Source organism: Anser brachyrhynchus, assembly GCF_964034855.1.
Source record: "Anser brachyrhynchus genome assembly, chromosome: 5".
Taxonomy (NCBI): Eukaryota; Metazoa; Chordata; class Aves; order Anseriformes; family Anatidae; genus Anser; species Anser brachyrhynchus.
In genome coordinates this window covers 46,858,899-46,876,081 of record NC_137699.1, presented here as the reverse complement: position 1 = coordinate 46,876,081, position 17,183 = coordinate 46,858,899, and the positions used below count along the sequence as shown (strand labels likewise).

At 39.6% G+C, this 17,183-nt stretch overlaps 1 long non-coding RNA gene across 1 annotated transcript; it reads left to right on the top strand.

Moving 5' to 3' along the window:
* The first annotated feature begins 6,426 nt into the window (after positions 1-6,426).
* Positions 6,427-14,807, top strand: LOC308196080. The gene is made up of 3 exons (XR_013952061.1): positions 6,427-6,479; positions 12,141-12,195; positions 12,676-14,807. It is a non-coding gene; the product is annotated as an uncharacterized lncRNA (long non-coding RNA).
* Positions 14,808-17,183: the final 2,376 nt, after the last annotated feature.

Below are 17,183 nucleotides of genomic sequence, written 5' to 3'. Positions count from 1 at the left end.
TGTTGTTCAACTGACTTTAGCGTTATGCTGATTTGTACAAACTGATGATCTAGCCCAAAGCTGAGCTTGTTCATTTTATGACCTAGAGCAAACCTGTTTTTGTTTGATTATTTTCTTGTTTTTAATTCATCTAAAAAGCAAAATTATACTTTGCCTAGATCCCTAGTTAGGCAAAACAGCTGACATCCAGTACCTCTAGTGCTGCCTAATCACTAGGAAGTACTATAGACAGCAAAACAAAAGATTTGTAATTTACCCCCATGCCTCCCTGCATCTTAAATCTACAAAATAAAAGTGCTCAAATGTTGCAGCATCTACAGTAAATTAACATTCAAGGAACATTTAGTCAGTTGAATCATTTAAATGGCCTAACGAGGTTAATGAAAACACAAAAGAGACTGAAATTTGCTACATTGAAGCTAGAGGGTGATTTTCAAAAAATAAAAACTGCAATATCTTAGATATTTCAAGAGGACAGTGCAAAGATCCTTTAACTAATATACTTCACGGTAAAGGAAGAAAGTAAATATCATCAGCCTGATTTAAGAGTTTTGATTCCTAAAACAACAAACAGTGGATTAACAAATATTGCATCATATGGTGTTTTTTGTTTGTTTTCTCTTTTCTGTGTAACAAAGTAAATAAAATACACAGTTTAAAATGCAATGCACAGAGACAGTTTAATAAAATAAAAATTTTGATTCTGCTTAGGTTGATATGTTGAGATTTAACTGGAAACAAAGAAAAGTATGAGCACTACCTTATTTTAAATGAGAAGGTTCTTCTTGAGTTTTGCTCACTTGTGAGTGTCATAGACTTGGAGCCAACGTCTCCACTGGAATCTCAGCTGCACTACTATTCTGAATTGCCCTTGCTAAAATGTGAATTTGTGCTTTGACTATGTTTCTACACTAAATTGATTCAACAGACCTGCCAGTTTTCAGTATACCTGACTATAGGTATACTGTATACCCAAAGCAAAATTAAGGAATGTTTGTTTCTTGCAGAAATGAGGAAGAGTTGCTGCCATGTCTTTCAGTAAAAGCATGTAGATGAGTTTAGATATAGCCTATTGATAGACTTACTGCAACGAGCCGCTGCAGTTTCCAGTATCTTCCTGACACAAAGATCACAACAGACCAAAACAACACTAAACACTAAATAGTGGTGGTGTTTTTATTCCTTCTTTAAAAAATATAGTCATTCTTGGAATGCTTTGTGCCCAAGCTAAAAACGTCCGGCCATCATACCTGATCTGCAAATTTTCAACATAAAATATTCATGTAGAGCTCTCAGGACACCATAGTCATTCTTTTTCTTTTTTTTTTTCCTTTATTCATGTTTATCTCATACTGGAGTATATAAATATAAAATAGCCATCATATATGTGGCACAAAAGTGAAATCAATTTAATAATTTCTTAGACGTAAAAGAAATCACCTATCAAGAAATAATAAAAAAAATTGAATTTGCCTAAAGGATGGGATTAATTGTGCACTTAGTTCATTACTAGGTAACATCCAACCATAAGATGATAGTTGCTAAGGTTAAGATTACTTTTTGCTGTAAAAATACAGACTTTTTTTTCAGATTTTCTGCAACACATTTTTGCAATGTCCATGTTTAGATATATTTCATCAAACTTTTGCAAATTAAGCAGTAATTCAACAAAATAATTTCTGAACATTTAATGGGCAAAGCACTGCTGATAAGTTATTGCTTTTATCAAAATTCACCAGATACAGACAGAATGTATTCTTTAAATTAAAAGCATTTCTGAGTCCTTTGAAGAACTTAAATGCCTATAGTCTTTTATTTATTATTATTATTTTTTAAGGTCTTCCAACTTTCCTAAGTGTTTTAATTAGAACAACTAAATTTCCTACTAATAATCTTTCCTCAGGCAAGAGTCCCTCATTTTGGAAATCTCATTAATGCTGTAGGCAGAAACTAAGCAGGCTACCAAGGTGTAGCTATTTTAAAAATACTTAAGTGAACTGCTGGTGGGGTCAGCTTGCAATCAGGATGGATACTCAGATTTTTTTATTTTTTATTTTTAGTAACTGATTTATCCAGTCCTCAGTTAGTACCTGCTTGGCATTCAGAATCACATCTCATATCTCATCATTTGTGCGGATGTTGTATGTCATCACTCCACTTTAATAAACATTTGTAATCTCAACTTCTCTTGATTCCTAGCAACTGTGTAAACAAAAATGCAAAGGATAATCTTGAAGAGAAAAAAAATAAAGTGGGGAAATAAACTCTTTCACCTGTGAAACCTCAGTCTGTGTTGTTAAAAAGAAAGAGGTTTAACTTGGCTCCTATTCATTTCTTAACTTACATCCCAAAATTGTCATGCATAATTTGATCCAAATGGATTGCTTTAATTTCAGGAGGCAAAACACACAGCTCAACTAGTGGAAAAGAGTGAATCACCTGTAAGTTATTGAGAAGTCAGACTTCCCCTCTGGGATAAGGTTAGGGTAATTAACTGGTCAGTCCAAACTGTGATTTGCCTGAGGAGAAATGAATTCGGTCTCTACTTTTTCGTCATGACCCTTGCTGCATTCTTCCTGAATCCAACAACCTCTTCCTTATACATGACCAAAAATCATTTTCCCACTGCTAAATAGTAATATTTCTTTCAAAGACAGCAGTGGGTGTCAGCAGTCAGCTCTATTCATGAATGTCTCTAATTTCTTGCTAGTCTGCTACAGTTTTCACACTTTCTACCATTGACATTGCAGACTAAATCAACTGTAACTAGATTATGCATGCCTTTTGTTTTTCAGTGCCCCATCATTTTCTCAGTAAATACAGAAACCTGAGTTATTTGCTGCAGCACATTGCCCAAGATTTTGCAATACAAGCACGTTTAGTTGTGATTCTTGTCTTTCTCAGCAGTTTTTTTCATACTGTATTGTTAAATGCTATATGTTTTTTGTAGCTTTATGCATGTGTAAAAATGCCTTATTTAGCAATTACAGACACCAAATCATTTAATCGCCTCCAGCAAAGACACAACTAAAGCTTTCAACTGATCTCATTATTGTACCTTAGTCAGTGTCTAGGATAATCACAACATGGGATTAAGCTCTGTCTAAGCAGTCTGTTCTACTTGGTGCACCAGAAAAATTCAAATTAGTATCTTTTCTGTAGTTCTTTAGTCAAAATCTTCCTTACACATAGACATAAATGTACACGTAGATATACACATGTATGTACACACAACTGTTAAGTTGAAAGAAAGTATTAAGATCTAAGATGAGGACTATATCTGATTCCAGCATGAGGCTGGCCTACATGCGTCCGAGAGGCTCCTTCCAAACTAACTTTTTCTGTGATTTTCAGTTAGTAACAAATGCTGCTTACTGTTGCTGTCTTGACAAAGTTTCCTTAAATCACTGAATCAGTGACAAATATTTCTCTGATAACTTATCTATATTGCCACCATTCATTCCTCTCTACTGGTCAGATTTTCATGTGTTAAAAATGGTAAAAAAGGCTTCTCATGTGTTTAATACTAGTATTACCTTTAATAGAATAAAGATCTTCTTGTGATGTCTGTTGCACAAAGACATATACAGAGACAGCCTATACTCTTAAGATAAACTAATTTCAAGGTCCAGTTTGTGGAACTAGAACCATTTAGGGTTTGGCTCATATGGCTTTTCTCCTGAGGGAGCGAGACTGTGACTCACAGAATATAAAGAATGTAAAGTGACATGTTGATGGGACTGTCAACAGAGGTGGACAGTGGAGAACAAAAGGTATTGAATAAAGCAGCTAAAATCATGTTGTTGGTCTAAGCTAGATTAGCACAGATCTTGACTCACACAGCTTCAGTCAAAAGTTTTTGCCCGCATATAAAGGTACAAATAGAACTGACATTTATCAAAGAAAACAATTTAGAGCATGAAGGTTAGAGAATGGAAAAGCCATGAAAACAAGTGAAGAAAGTGTGCTATTGTGTGGGATTTATAAGAATTATGAAACAATCATAGAAATTAAAAGATTCTGAGAAACCCAGCAGCCTGAGAGTTTTGCTTACCTCTGTGATGAATCACACCGCTGGATTGTTACTTTCACCTTGGCTCTCACCCTTATCCACATCGCATAAGGTGCAGGAGAGAACTCATAAAGCAATTGCAAGATTTACTTTTTATTTAAAAAGTCCACAGGTGCATGTGGGAAAAATAATCTGTTTTAGGGCAAAAGTTATTTAGACATGCTGTACAGAAAGATTTCAATATTCGCACAAATAAGTCAGTATCCTCAAGTCAAATCTAACCTTTTCAGATCATACCCTGTGGTTACCACTCAATTGGTTGTTTATTTGCACAGTTCATTAAGATATCATACCATGAGCTACTTTTACAAAGTGAGGACCTCATGTATCAGCAAGTCATTTTCAGCCCTGTATAAATGTATCTTGTTTCTGCTTGCTTTCTTTTAGTAAACAATCTGTCCTTTTCTATTTCACATCTTCCTGCCAAAAATATATCACAGTTGCTTGAAGTAATGACTAGGCAGAGCTTCAGGGTGAAATTTAGTTTCCCCTTGGGGGAAAACATGTGAACACACAAATACGTATATGCACGCACTGTCAGCCACTGCCTGAGGCTTAGCATCAACCAGCTCAGATTGCTTCAGGACAGATTTCCTGTGCTCCATTCTTGTGCTATTTTGTTACTGGTGATTTGGTGATGAAACAGTATTTTTCTGCCTCTATTTGTAATCTTTAAATCATTCACAAAAGGCCTCTAAAACTGTCCAGCATATTTGGCTTTGAATACTTAAACGCTGCTACTAAGTTTGGATGAAGCAACTCTCAGCGTGAAAGCAAATGACAGAAAGCCAGTATGCTTATATTATGATTATCAAAGCAAATACAACACAAATTTGAAGTCCATGCCAGCCCATTAGAACCATTTCAGCTCACTGACAAACTGGCATTAGACTTCATTTAAACCTCATCAGCAAGCCATTCAATTTAAGGTTCAGTACTTAGTTTTCATATAGGATGCAGTAGAACAACACGATCTTAGTTGCATTTATTTGTATACCACACAAAGTATAGCATACACATCAGAGACTAAGACAAATATGCAATTTTATGCCTAAGGAATTTGTTATTGCAGGCAACCTATTTTATGTGAAGATATCTTCTGTAACCTCTGTTTTACAAGATAAAAGGGAAAAGTTTAAGCTATTTCCCTCAGCTAGCCATGAAACATTGAAATGGAGCAATATTTTGATGTTCAGGTTTGATGGCTGCACCAAGATAGTGACTGGGCTATCTGCCAGGACATCTTGTCTGTCTTGCCCACAAGATCATGGCTGATACCAAAATCAGGCTAATTAGACAGATATTGTCCTCCATGCCATGTTTCCCAGAATTGTGTTAAGACACAAATACCACAATGAAATGGCTGGACCGGAGCCACCAAGGGAGGCAGAAGAAAGGCATTGTGGAGTAATTATGCTCCATTTCCTTAATGTAATTTATATGATCTTGCAAGTGGTAAGGCCGATGATATACCATTCTGTAGTTACTAAGGGATAAAATAGCATTAAACATATGTATTTACTCTTCATGTGCCATCTAGGCATATGATGATCAGCTGATATCAGTGCTTGTAGTGGGTTGGCCCCAGATGGCATCTGCTCACTCACTCCCTTCTCTCCAGTGAGATTGAGAAAATAACAGGAAGAGGAGCGTGAAAACACTTGTCAATTGAAAGTCAGAAATTGCTCACGAAGTACTATCACGGGCAAAACAGACTTGACTTCGAGACTAAATGAATATATTGACAAGTAATTATTTATTAATTACTCATTTGGATATTGGGAAATGAACAAACAAAAAAGACAAACATTAAAACACCCAGGGAAAAAATCAAACAAACAAACCTTCCCTTACTACCTTTCCCAGGCTCCATATCATTCCCAGACTTGCTTCGCTTCAAATACATTTCTATTCTCTGCTTCAGCTCCTCACTCCAGACACCTCTCCATCCCACTTCCACCGCTGCAGGTCATACTTAGTCTATCAGCATGACAACAAGCAGCAAAAGAGATTGGGGTCAGGATGTTTATCTTTGCTGCTCCCTCCTTCTCATACTTTTCCTCTGCTCTAGAGCAGCTCCTCCATGGGTTACAGTCCCTCTAGGAAGATCTGCTCTGTCATGGACCACCTCATCCTCCCCTTGGTGTTCCTTCTGCTTTTTCTCACTCTTTTTTTCCTCTTTCTCATTTTGATTTCAAGTATTTCTGCCCTGTCTTAAATATGTATTTCCCAGAAGTGCAACCAGTTTGGCTGATGGGTTTAGCTGTGCCCTGTTGGTGGGGCAACTCAAGCCAGCTGGAAGTGTCTGTATAAGTCACAGGGCAGGCTTAGCCTCTACTCCTATAGGCCATTCCTGCAGTCCCTCTGCTATATGGCAGATTTGGCCTGCCCTGAGGTATTTGTCTGGGTAGGTCAGAGCAGAGCTTTCTGTAAAGGGGTTAGACAGGATTTTAGAGGTATACGTGGGCCAAACGGGCAGCTCTTTACCTGTATCTGAGGGCAAGAAGGATTTGATTTTGCTTAAGTGTGTGTGCTAATTCCTTCTCCAAACCTCATGAATCTTTCTCCTGAGGAGTCACAATTTTAGAATCTATACTGGATTTATGTGGCAAGGACTTGATAGCAGTGGGGCTCACAGAGTGCCCTTTGTGAAAACAGCCAAGAAGTTGCCTGATGTTAGATCAGAGTCACTGCTGGCCAGAGCTAAGCCAGCGAGCAATGTTGATTGTGCCTTTGTGAGAGCAGATTTAAGAAGGGGGGGAGGGGAGGGGAACAAAAAAAAAACTGCTGCGTGACAGTTGTTGGGAGAGTGAAGAAATGTTCCCCTATGGAGAGGCCCCTGGTGGAGCAGGCTGTCCCCCTGCAGCCCATGGGTACCACATGGAGCAGATCTCCACACTGTGGTCTGTGGAGGAGCCCCCGGTGGAGAAGGTGGATGTGGCCTGGAGGAGGCTGCAGCCCATGGTGAACCCCCACAGGAGCAGATCTAGGGCCGGAGCTGCAGCCTGTGGAGAGGAGCCCACGCAGGAGGAGGTGATCTGGGGGAGCTTCTGCCTGTGGGGGACCCAGGTTGGAGCAGTTTGCTCTTGACGGATGGATCCTGTGGTGTGGGCCTATGTTGGAGCAGTTCTTGAAGAGCTGCTGCCTATGGGCAGCCCCCGCAGACTCAGTTTGGGAAGGATGACATCCTGTGGGAGGGACCCCACGTGGAGCTGGGGCAGAGAGTGACTGTAACAGAGCGGCAGAGACAATGCATCATGGATTGACCGCAGCCCCCATTCTCTGTTCCCCTGCACCATTTGAGGGGAGGAGGTATAGGGGGATGGATGGGGGGAAGGTGGTTTTAATTTGCTTTTAGTTTCTCACTGCTCTAGCCTGTCAGTAATAGGTAATAAATTACATTAATCTCCCTATGCTGAGTCTGTTTTGCCCAGGACAATAATTGGTGAGTGATCTTCTTGTCCTTGTCTCAATCCTTGAGCCCCTTCCATTGTATTTTCTCCCCATTTTCCTTTGAGTAGGGGAAGTGAGGGAGTGGCTTTGGTGGAATTCAGCTGCCCAGCAGTGTAAAGTTACTACAGAGCCATAGAATCATAGAATGGGTTGGGTTGGAGGGGACCTTAAAGATCATCTATTTCCAATGCTTCTGACTTGGGCAAGGATACTTTCCACTAGGCAAGGTTTCCCAAAGCCCAGTCCAACCTGGACTTGAACGTTTCCAGGGGTGAGGCATCCACAACTTCACTGGGCAGCCTGTTCTGGTGCCCCACCACCTTCAGAGTAAAGAATTTCTTCCTTATATTTAATCTAAATCTACCCTGTTTCAGTTCAAAGTCATTACCCCTTGTCCTATCAGTACAATTCCTGATAAAGAGCTTTTCCTGTAAGCTTCCTTTAAGTACTGGAAGGCTTCTATAAAGTATCCCCTTATAGAGAAGGGAAAAAAAAAGTTTCTCTACTTTAGGCTAAATAACCTCAATGTTCTCAGCTTGTCTTCTTATGAGAGTTGTCCCAGTCCTCTGATCATTCTTGTGGCATTCCTCTGGACTTGCTCCAACATGTTCATGTCCTTTTGTTGTGTGTCCTAAAGCTGAATGTAGTACTCCAGGTGAGGTCTCATGAAGGCAGAGTAAAAGGGGAGAATCACCTCCCTCGACCTCATTGTCATGCTTCTTTTAATGCAGCCCAGGGTTTGGTTGGCTTTCTGGGCTTCAAGTGCAGATTGTTGGCTGACCAGCCCATATTTGTGCTTGGGATTACCCTGACTCAGGTGCAGCACCTTGCACTTGGCCTTGTCTGCACCACACAGCTTGGTGTGTTGGCAAAGTCATTAAGGTTGTACTCAGCCCCGCTGTCCTTGTCCGCAACAAAGATGTTAAACAATGCTGGACCCAGTACTGATTGTTGAGGAATGCCAGTTGTCAGCAGTCTCCACCTGGACATTGAGCCATTGAGCCCAACTTTTTGAGTGCAACCATCCAGCCAATTCCTTTTCCAGTGAGTGGTCCATCCATCAAATGAATGTCTCTCATGGGGACATGCAGACAAGGATGTCATGCAGGACTGTATCAAATACTTTCTGTATGTCCAGGTAGATGACATAAGTTGTTGTTCCCTTATCCACCAATGCTGTAATGCTATTGTAGAAGGCCACCGGATTTGTCAGGCACAATTTGCCCTTGGTGGAGTCATGTTGTCTGTCACCTCTCACCTCCTTATTTTCTATGTGCCTTAGCATAGTTTCCAGGAGGATTTGCTCCATGATGTTTCTGGGCACAGAGGTGAGACTGACTGGCCTGTAGGGCCTCCTTTTTAAAAATGGGAGTTATATTTCCCCTCTTCCAGTCAGTGGGACTTCAGTGGACTTCCATGACCTCTCAAATATCACAGAATCACATTGTGGATAGTGGATTAACGTCTTTATCCACAAGTTCCCTCGCGCCTGCAGATGCTCATCAGATCCCTTGTGCACCTTCAGGTTCATTAGGTAATCTTGAACCTGCTTCTCCTTCAGCAGGCAGTTTTTCATTCTCTTGGTCCCTGCCTTTGCTTTCTGTGACTTGGGTGGTGTGGCTAGAGCACTTGCTGGTGAAGACAGAGACAAAAAACTTGTACCTCAGCCTTCTCCATATTCTTAGGTAACCAGGTCTCCCATTTCCTTCTGGAGGGTGCACACGTTTTCCCTAGTGTTTCTTTATTGCTGACATACCTACAGAAGCTTTTCTTGTTGCCCTTGACATCCCTGGAGAGATTTAATTCTATCAGGGCTTTTGCTTTCCTAACTTGATCTCATGCTGCTTGGACGATTTCTCTATATTCCTACCCATGCAGGTCTCCTGGCCTTTCTGCTTGAATTCCTGTTTTAGGGGATGCATCACTGCTGAGCTTGGAGATGTTTCCTAACTAGCTTTCTTGTGCTGTTATTCCTTCCAGGGCTTTATCCCAGGCTACTCTACCAAGCATATTCCTGAAGTGGTCAAATTCTGCACTCCTGAAGTCTAGGGTAGTGAAATTGCTGTGCACAGTCCTCACTGTCCTAAGGATCTTGATCTCCACCATTTCATGGTCACTGTAGCCAAGGCTGCCCTTGAGCAATCCCTCTCTATCCATTAGTTTCATGGGACACCACTGCAGACTCTGACCAATTGCAATTATTATCCTTAAACTCTTTTTATTTGATGAATTTGATATTTATATTCATTAGTCTGTTTTTTTTTTTTTGGTTTGGTTGTTTTTAAATAATATCCCAGGTCAGATTTAAACTGAAAATATAAAGGAAAGAAACTTTTACTTAAACCTCCTACATGCCTTTACATACAAGTTCCAGACCCTGTATCAGAAGACTATTCAAGCATATGTTTATATATACAATGTCCTACTTTCATCTTTAAAAATAAGCTTTTGCTCTTGCATGAATATGGATGAATTTAAACATACACTTAAACACTTCAGAATTAAGGCCACATAATTAGTACTCCAATAACGACAATGGGAGAGAAGGAACTGAAAATTGTAAGTCACCAATGGTCTTTCAAATTATTTGTAACACAAAGGTAGTTTACTCTGTCTCCAGTCAGTAAATAAAGAAAGAAACACATTATTTGCAAATCACCCATCTTTGAATGAAAGAGGGCCCATTTCTTTTTTTTTTTTTTTCCCAAACATACTTTTTACTTCTCTTTTACAGCAATTAAAGCTATATTTTTAAAGGTCTCAGTTCACAGGAAAATAGTTATGTTTCCCTTTAGGTGGAACTTCTGAAGGTCTGAAAGGGAACCTGAATGAATATTCTAGAATGTAGAAAAAAAAAAAAGTCTATGAGTGAGGGAGTGCTAAATCTAGTTCTTGAATCTACCACTTAAATACCACAGAGTATCTAAGCTCTGATGAAAAGGGGGACAAAATATGATGAAAAGGGCTCAAGCGTTGAGATAACGACAGGGAGATCACTCAACAATTATTGCCATGGGAAAAATAGACACAGCATTGGGAGATTAATGTAATTTGTTACAAGGACATGGGTCCCCCATGGGCAGCAGCTATCCCTAGATCACCTGGTATTGCATGGGCTCTTCTCCATGGGCTGCAGCTCTAGCCTGGTCCCTGCCCCTGCGGGGGCTCTCCATGGGTCGCAGCCTCCTCCAGGCTACATCCACCTGCTGCACCGGGGGCTCCTCCATGGGCTGCAGCGTGGAGATCTGCTCCATGTGGGACCCATGGGCTGCAGGGGGACAGCCTGATCCACCAGGGGCCTCTCCACAGGCTGCAGGGGAACTTCTGCTCTGTACCTGGAGCACCTCCTTCCCTCTTTCTGCACTGACCTGGGGGGCTGCAGGGCTGGTTCTCACTCCTCGCTATCTCACCTTCTGTTGTGCAGCAGGGTGTACTTTTTTTTTTTTTTTTTCTTAAATCTGCTCTCAGAGAGGTTTTGTTGCTCTCAAAGAGTTTTGTTGCAAACAATATCACCTTTTGGCTTGGCTCTGGCCAGCAGTGGGTCCCTTTAAGAGCCAGCTGAAACTGACTCTAATCTAATGTGGGGCAGCTTCTGAACAGCTCTCACAGAAGCCACCCCTGCCCTCTGCTACCAAAACCTTGCCAGTTTGTAACTCCAATACACCATGGTCAGGTGACTTCTGAATATCTCCAAGGAGGGAGACTCCTTAACAATTCTGGGCAATCTGTTCTTTCACCTGGTCACCCTCACATAAGTGCTTCCAGATTTTCCGAAAGAACCTCCTGTGTTTCAGTTTTTGTTTCTTGCCTCTTGCAAAACTCTTGAAGTTCAACGAGGCCAAGTGCAAGGTGCTGCACCTGGGTTGGGTCAATCCCAAGCACAAATAAAGGCTGGGCAGAGAATGGATTGAGAGCCACCCTGAGGAAGAGGACTTTGGGGTGTAGGTTGGCGAGAAACTCAATATGAGCCAACAACATGCGCTTGCAGCCCAGAAAGCCAACCATATCCTGGGCTGCATCAAAAGAAGTGTGACTACCAAGCCAAGGGAGGTGATTCTCCCCCTCTGCTCTTGTGAGACCCCATCTGGAGTACTGCATTCAGCTCTGTGGCCCCCAACATAAGAAGGATATGGACATGTTGGAGCAAGTCCAGAGGAGGACCACAAGGATGATGAGAGGGCTGGAGTACCTCTCCTGTCTTCAACAGGTTAAGGGAGATGGGGTTGTTCAACCAAGAGAAGAGAAGGCTCCAGGGAGACCTTATAGCATTGTTCCAGTACCTAAAGGGGGCCTACAAGAAATCTGGAGAGGGACATTTTATAAGAGTATGTAGTGATATAGGTCAAGGCATAATGGCTTTGAACTGAAAGAGGGTAGATTTAGATTAGATATAAGGAAGCAATTCTTCACTGTTAGAGGGTGGTGAGGCAATGGAACAGGTTGCCCAGACAAGTTGTGGATGCTGCATCTCTGGAAGTGTTCAAGGCCAGGTTGGGTGGGGCTTTGAGCTATCTGGTCTAGTGGGAGGTATCCCTGCCCAAGGCTGGGGGGGTGGAACTAGGTGATCTTTAATGTCCCTTCCAGCCCAAACCCTTCTATGATTCTTTGATTCTAGGTCAATACAAAGGCTGTCAAACACTGCCAAGGACTCAGTTGCTGCTACCAAAAAGGTATAGAACTGATCTTCATTTTCTATCTGTTTGCTGTGGTTAATATCACTAGTACACCATCATGGATTCTTACATTAATTAATCTAGTGGGAAAAGTCTCAAACAATACATTTGTTTAAAGTAACATCTGTTTTAGGTTTCTTACCCTGTCCTCCCTTTCATTTATCATAAATATCTTTCATCCCATTTTGTTGTGTTTGCCTAAGTTTACTCAAAGAATAAATATACCAAGGATTTGTGTCTGCTGAGTGAATGCCATTTCCAGAGGACAATCCTCTAATTATCTTCACCATGTGTCTATTTGTTTTATAAAAATGTATTCAATGACAGTACATTTCTTCAACGTAAGAGTACTTTTTTGCTCTTGGGCTGGCTAAGTAATATTTGTGAATTGTTTATTTGATTTCTGCTTTTCTCTCACTAATTGATGAATACATTTGTTCACAAATGAATTGTGTTCATTATTTTACTTCTTTGCAGATGGTTGAATAATATTAAGCAAAGAAATGATCTGCAATATTTTTTCCTGTTTAACTGACAATCATAGTTGATTCTCGTCTCACCTTATTTGACCTCCAATTTTGCGCATCACCCAAACCACATTTAATAATTTCTGTTGGATATGAACTATGTAACAACAACAACAAAAGTTTCCTAGATCACAGCAAGCTTTCATACACAGCTCTCATGACTTCAGTATGTCTAAATAGCCTGCTGAGAACCACAAAAATCCTCCAAACTGGACCCACTATTTTTCCTGTCTCAGGTGCACAACTTCTCCAGAGCACAGTGCACACCATGCCCTTGGGCATTGTCACAGTAATGCTGGACTGGGTGACCCTTACAGATTCTCAGGTTTTTGCTATGTGCATAGATTGCTATGCGCAATAGATCATTGCACAGTTTCTATGTACAGTATATCCTGGCCTTCTGCTTTTTTAAGAATACTTCATCTGTAGCCAAATGTTACTGCCATTTACAGCTGAGGATGTCTAAACAGAACTAGTGTCTGGGTATGTAGCTAAAAGCATTTGACCCAAACGTTTATTTTTAAGAAAGGAATAGGCTTAATGTACTGTGTCCTGAGAAATCTGACTTCATCTCCTATGTTGACCTCAAATGTCTTCTCAAAACTATGGAGAAAAAGAAAGGCAAAGAAAGGGAAAGGAGATGGAAGGGAAAGGAAAAAGAAGATAAAATAGTGGTCTTCATCAACTGTGTTCTGGCTGAGTTGCCTTCTTCCACACAGACTTTGGTCTAATGGGTAGGATATGCAAGTTTGTTTTCTTCCTTGCTTCATCACTGCTCTTCTGTCTATTCACTTTATTTTCTTGCACTGCATGCTCCCCTTGTATAAAATGGGAATATTATTTATGTTATCTTTAAAATTAAATTTAAAAATGTTTGGGTCGAAGACTTGCCATTTTTGTTATACGTTAGACTACCACAATGGTACTCTAATTTCTGTTTTCTTTTTAGGCATTATATTACAGTGAAATAGTAATGATTATTGTAAACAACAGTATGTTTCTATGGTTCATTTCGGGGGGGGGGGGGGGGGGGGTGGAGAGGGACGTAGGGGAGTTGTTCCTGGTTTGGAGCACCATGACAAGTCATCATGACAAATGCATTATGTCTTATGTACTGTTTAGTTTAACCAGAAGTGGTAGACATCTCCTACTGCATAAACTATGCTTGTACAAGCAAAAAGCAGTATGAAATATTAATGTCTACCTTAATCAGTGAGAAACTCTTTAAAGTTCATGTTTTATTTCAGTTCAGAAATTAAATCTCATTGTATCTAACAGTATGCCTTGGTTTGCCTTTAAAGAAAGAAAGGTATATTTTGGTGAAATTTTGATTGCTTTACTTTGAAACCATAATAAAGTGCAATTAAACCAATGTGCCATGAAAGCTGGGATATTTTTTCACTGCGGATTCCTCTTGTTCCTGCTGTTTAGGTTGTATAGACTAGGTAACTAGGCTGCATATTCCACACAATCTTTAATGTAGAAATTTCAGTTTCTCTCAAATACTTAAACTGTTTTCTTCCTATTTTTCCTTTAGTAATGCCACTGCCTTCTCTCACTGTCATTGTTAGAGTTCAGATTTTAAAAAATTTAGGAGTCACTCCTTTGTAGAGGAGTCAAGAAAGATTTCTTCTTACTCAGGTAAAAATAGCATAGGCATGATGGATTTGCTCAGCTTCTTCAAAGTGTAAGGGAAGCAAGGGTATGTATTCTTTGAGAAGGATTCAGGAATTGTCATTAGTATTGTGCCCAGTGTGAATAAAGGTCAAATAATTTTTCTAAGTAAAGTAATCCTGAGATTTCAGCAGATCGTGATCTGGAAAGCGGTAGGATAGAGAAGAATCAGTTTTTATAAACTAATATCATAAACATTTGAGATCTTTTCACCTATTGCACACCTGTAAGATGGTGGGATAAAAAGGACTAATGAGAATAACTTTTGGAACAGCTTGAAGACAACACTGTGTCTGCAATGCATTATATCATGTAAGTCCTGTAACTTGACCCATTTAAAGGTCTGGAAAATTAAGTTAATATACTGAAGTCTGCTTCTTAAATCGTTCCTGTTATTTCAATTACCTGTATATTCAATTACTTATTGAATTGTATTTTGGTCAATCAGCTTTTTTTCTAGGAACTCTCTGTCACTGAACTGTACTATCTCTAAGCTTTTTTAAACCCTAAACTGATGGGATGATAAACTTGCTTTTATAAAGGCTCTTCAGTTCCAAAGGAATTCAATGTAACTGGTGCAGAGTTTCAGAGCAACAAGAAAAAATGTCAGACTTGGATCCCAAAATCTTTTGAATAAGGCAACAAGCTGTCTAGTGAAATTAAGATAGCTCCAGTGGCTCAGCCAGTAGAGGGAACTCTTACACAGTACAAAGGCAGGCCAGGAACACACTGTAGTAAATTAAGGGTGTAAACATGCAATGTGTGTACATTGCAAAAATCTAACAATGTTTTTTGACTTCATTGTACATGCCACATTAACCTTTGTGTTTTCTTCTGGCTGTAATTTACCACAGTGAAAATGTGACACTGCTAGATACCAGACTGCAACTGATTTCAATCCCAAAATCACCTTACACGGAAGTCAGTGAATGTTTAGGGGGAAAAATAAAAATAAAAATCTGTGTGTCTGTCGCTACTCTTTTCTTTAAAACCTGTGAATTATCTTTGAGAATGGAAAACCACTTTTTTTCATTTTCTGGGAACATTTGTTTCAGATTTATTTTTTTTTAATGTATTTTGCTTTGAAACTTTCATTGCTGTGACTGTATGACTTAAGACTTTCGTTCCCTGTGCTCAGGACAAATGTATCTGACTAAAGTGAGAAACAGGCATCTTTACATTGGCCCCAGGGGCTAGATTTACAACAGGGCTTTGCATTTTCCTTCTAGGTACTTCCAGAAGGCATCCAGATTTCTGTTAGTGGTTTTGCCCATTAAATGCTTTCAAAATTTTCACAGAATAAAAGATCTTTTTCTATTTATATCTTATATTAATGTGAGCCCTGAAGTTAAGCATAAAATTTACTTTTAAGAAAGGCAGCTATACATGGAAGAACCCTTATAATTAGGCATAGTGCCATCTATGATCCTACATCTCATTCCTGTCTGGCAAACCAAATACAGTGTTTTTGCAAAGTGTTTTGCATCATTGCTGACCTTCTACAGGAACACAGGAACAGATTCTATTTTGTTTTGATGGCTCTAACCATGCATTTTTGTTGCTTTATTATTATTATTATTATTATTATTGTTATTATTATTATTATTTGGTCTCATCTTTCCTATTCCTTTTCCCTTGTTGTTTTGTCAGTATCTCTCTGCTAATTTGCTAATTTTGTGGCTGGTAATGGTGGCCTGTTTTCCAATGGTTTGAATGTTTCATCCTTTTTTTTTTTTTTTTTCCTCCTTTGAGTTCTTTAATAGTGCCCTTCCATCTATGGTAAGAGAAGAAGGGAAATGTACAGTACACTGGATACCGTTTTCTCATAGCTGTAAATTCAGAGTAACTTCTCTGAAAACACATATTCAGTATTCAGTGAATGGATATTTTATCCCAACACTTACTCGTTTCCTAAAGAAAGGCATTATGTTCCCATATCAAACAGCTGTGATGGACATTTTGACATGTAAATAAGTGATTTTTTTTTTTTTAATCTTCTCATGTCACTCAATCACTAAGGCTGATCATTATCTTTTTCAACGTTTCCATGGAGTTCAGAAAGCTCTTTTCAGCAAAGAAATTGAAAACATGGCATGTAGGTCTCTACTTATGATGCATTTTGTGGGTTTGGAAGCTATGCTATATGGAGCCCTCCCTGTTTCATTTCTCTCTCTTGGATCATTTTGTTACATATTTCTGTAGCCTGAAATAGGATCATTTCAGGCCTTTTGGCTTCATAGGTGCAGATGCACCCAAATGACTGTGCAGCTGCCAGTTGCAATCCCAGCAAAAACACCCCAACTCATGCAGAATTGAGATTTTGCTTGCTCAGTGCTGCACACACTAACGATCTCCTCCAAGCTGATAATCCTGCTAGCCTTCTCAGTGCTGCTCCATAATATGCAGACTTAAACTATATGTCATTTAACAGTACTGTATGGATGTCAGATTAGACATATTCTAGTCTAGGCATCCATGTTGACATACAGATCATTTTATTGTCAGTATGAGTATGCTTAAGTCAAAACTGATTAAATCAAAGCAGAGATCATTATACATAACTGCGCTGGGAGTGTGTTTGGGGGAGTTGTCTAAATATAACATTTTCACACTAATCATGAAGATACACTTTTCACTTACATATAAAGAAGCAACAGAGACATCATTGAAGTCAGTCTGGCAAAGTCACATTTAACCTTCATGTGACAGGGTTCTTTTTGGTCATCACGGCAAACTTTGATAGCTGTTTAGAACAAGACTAAAGGAAAATTATATCATAAGTAG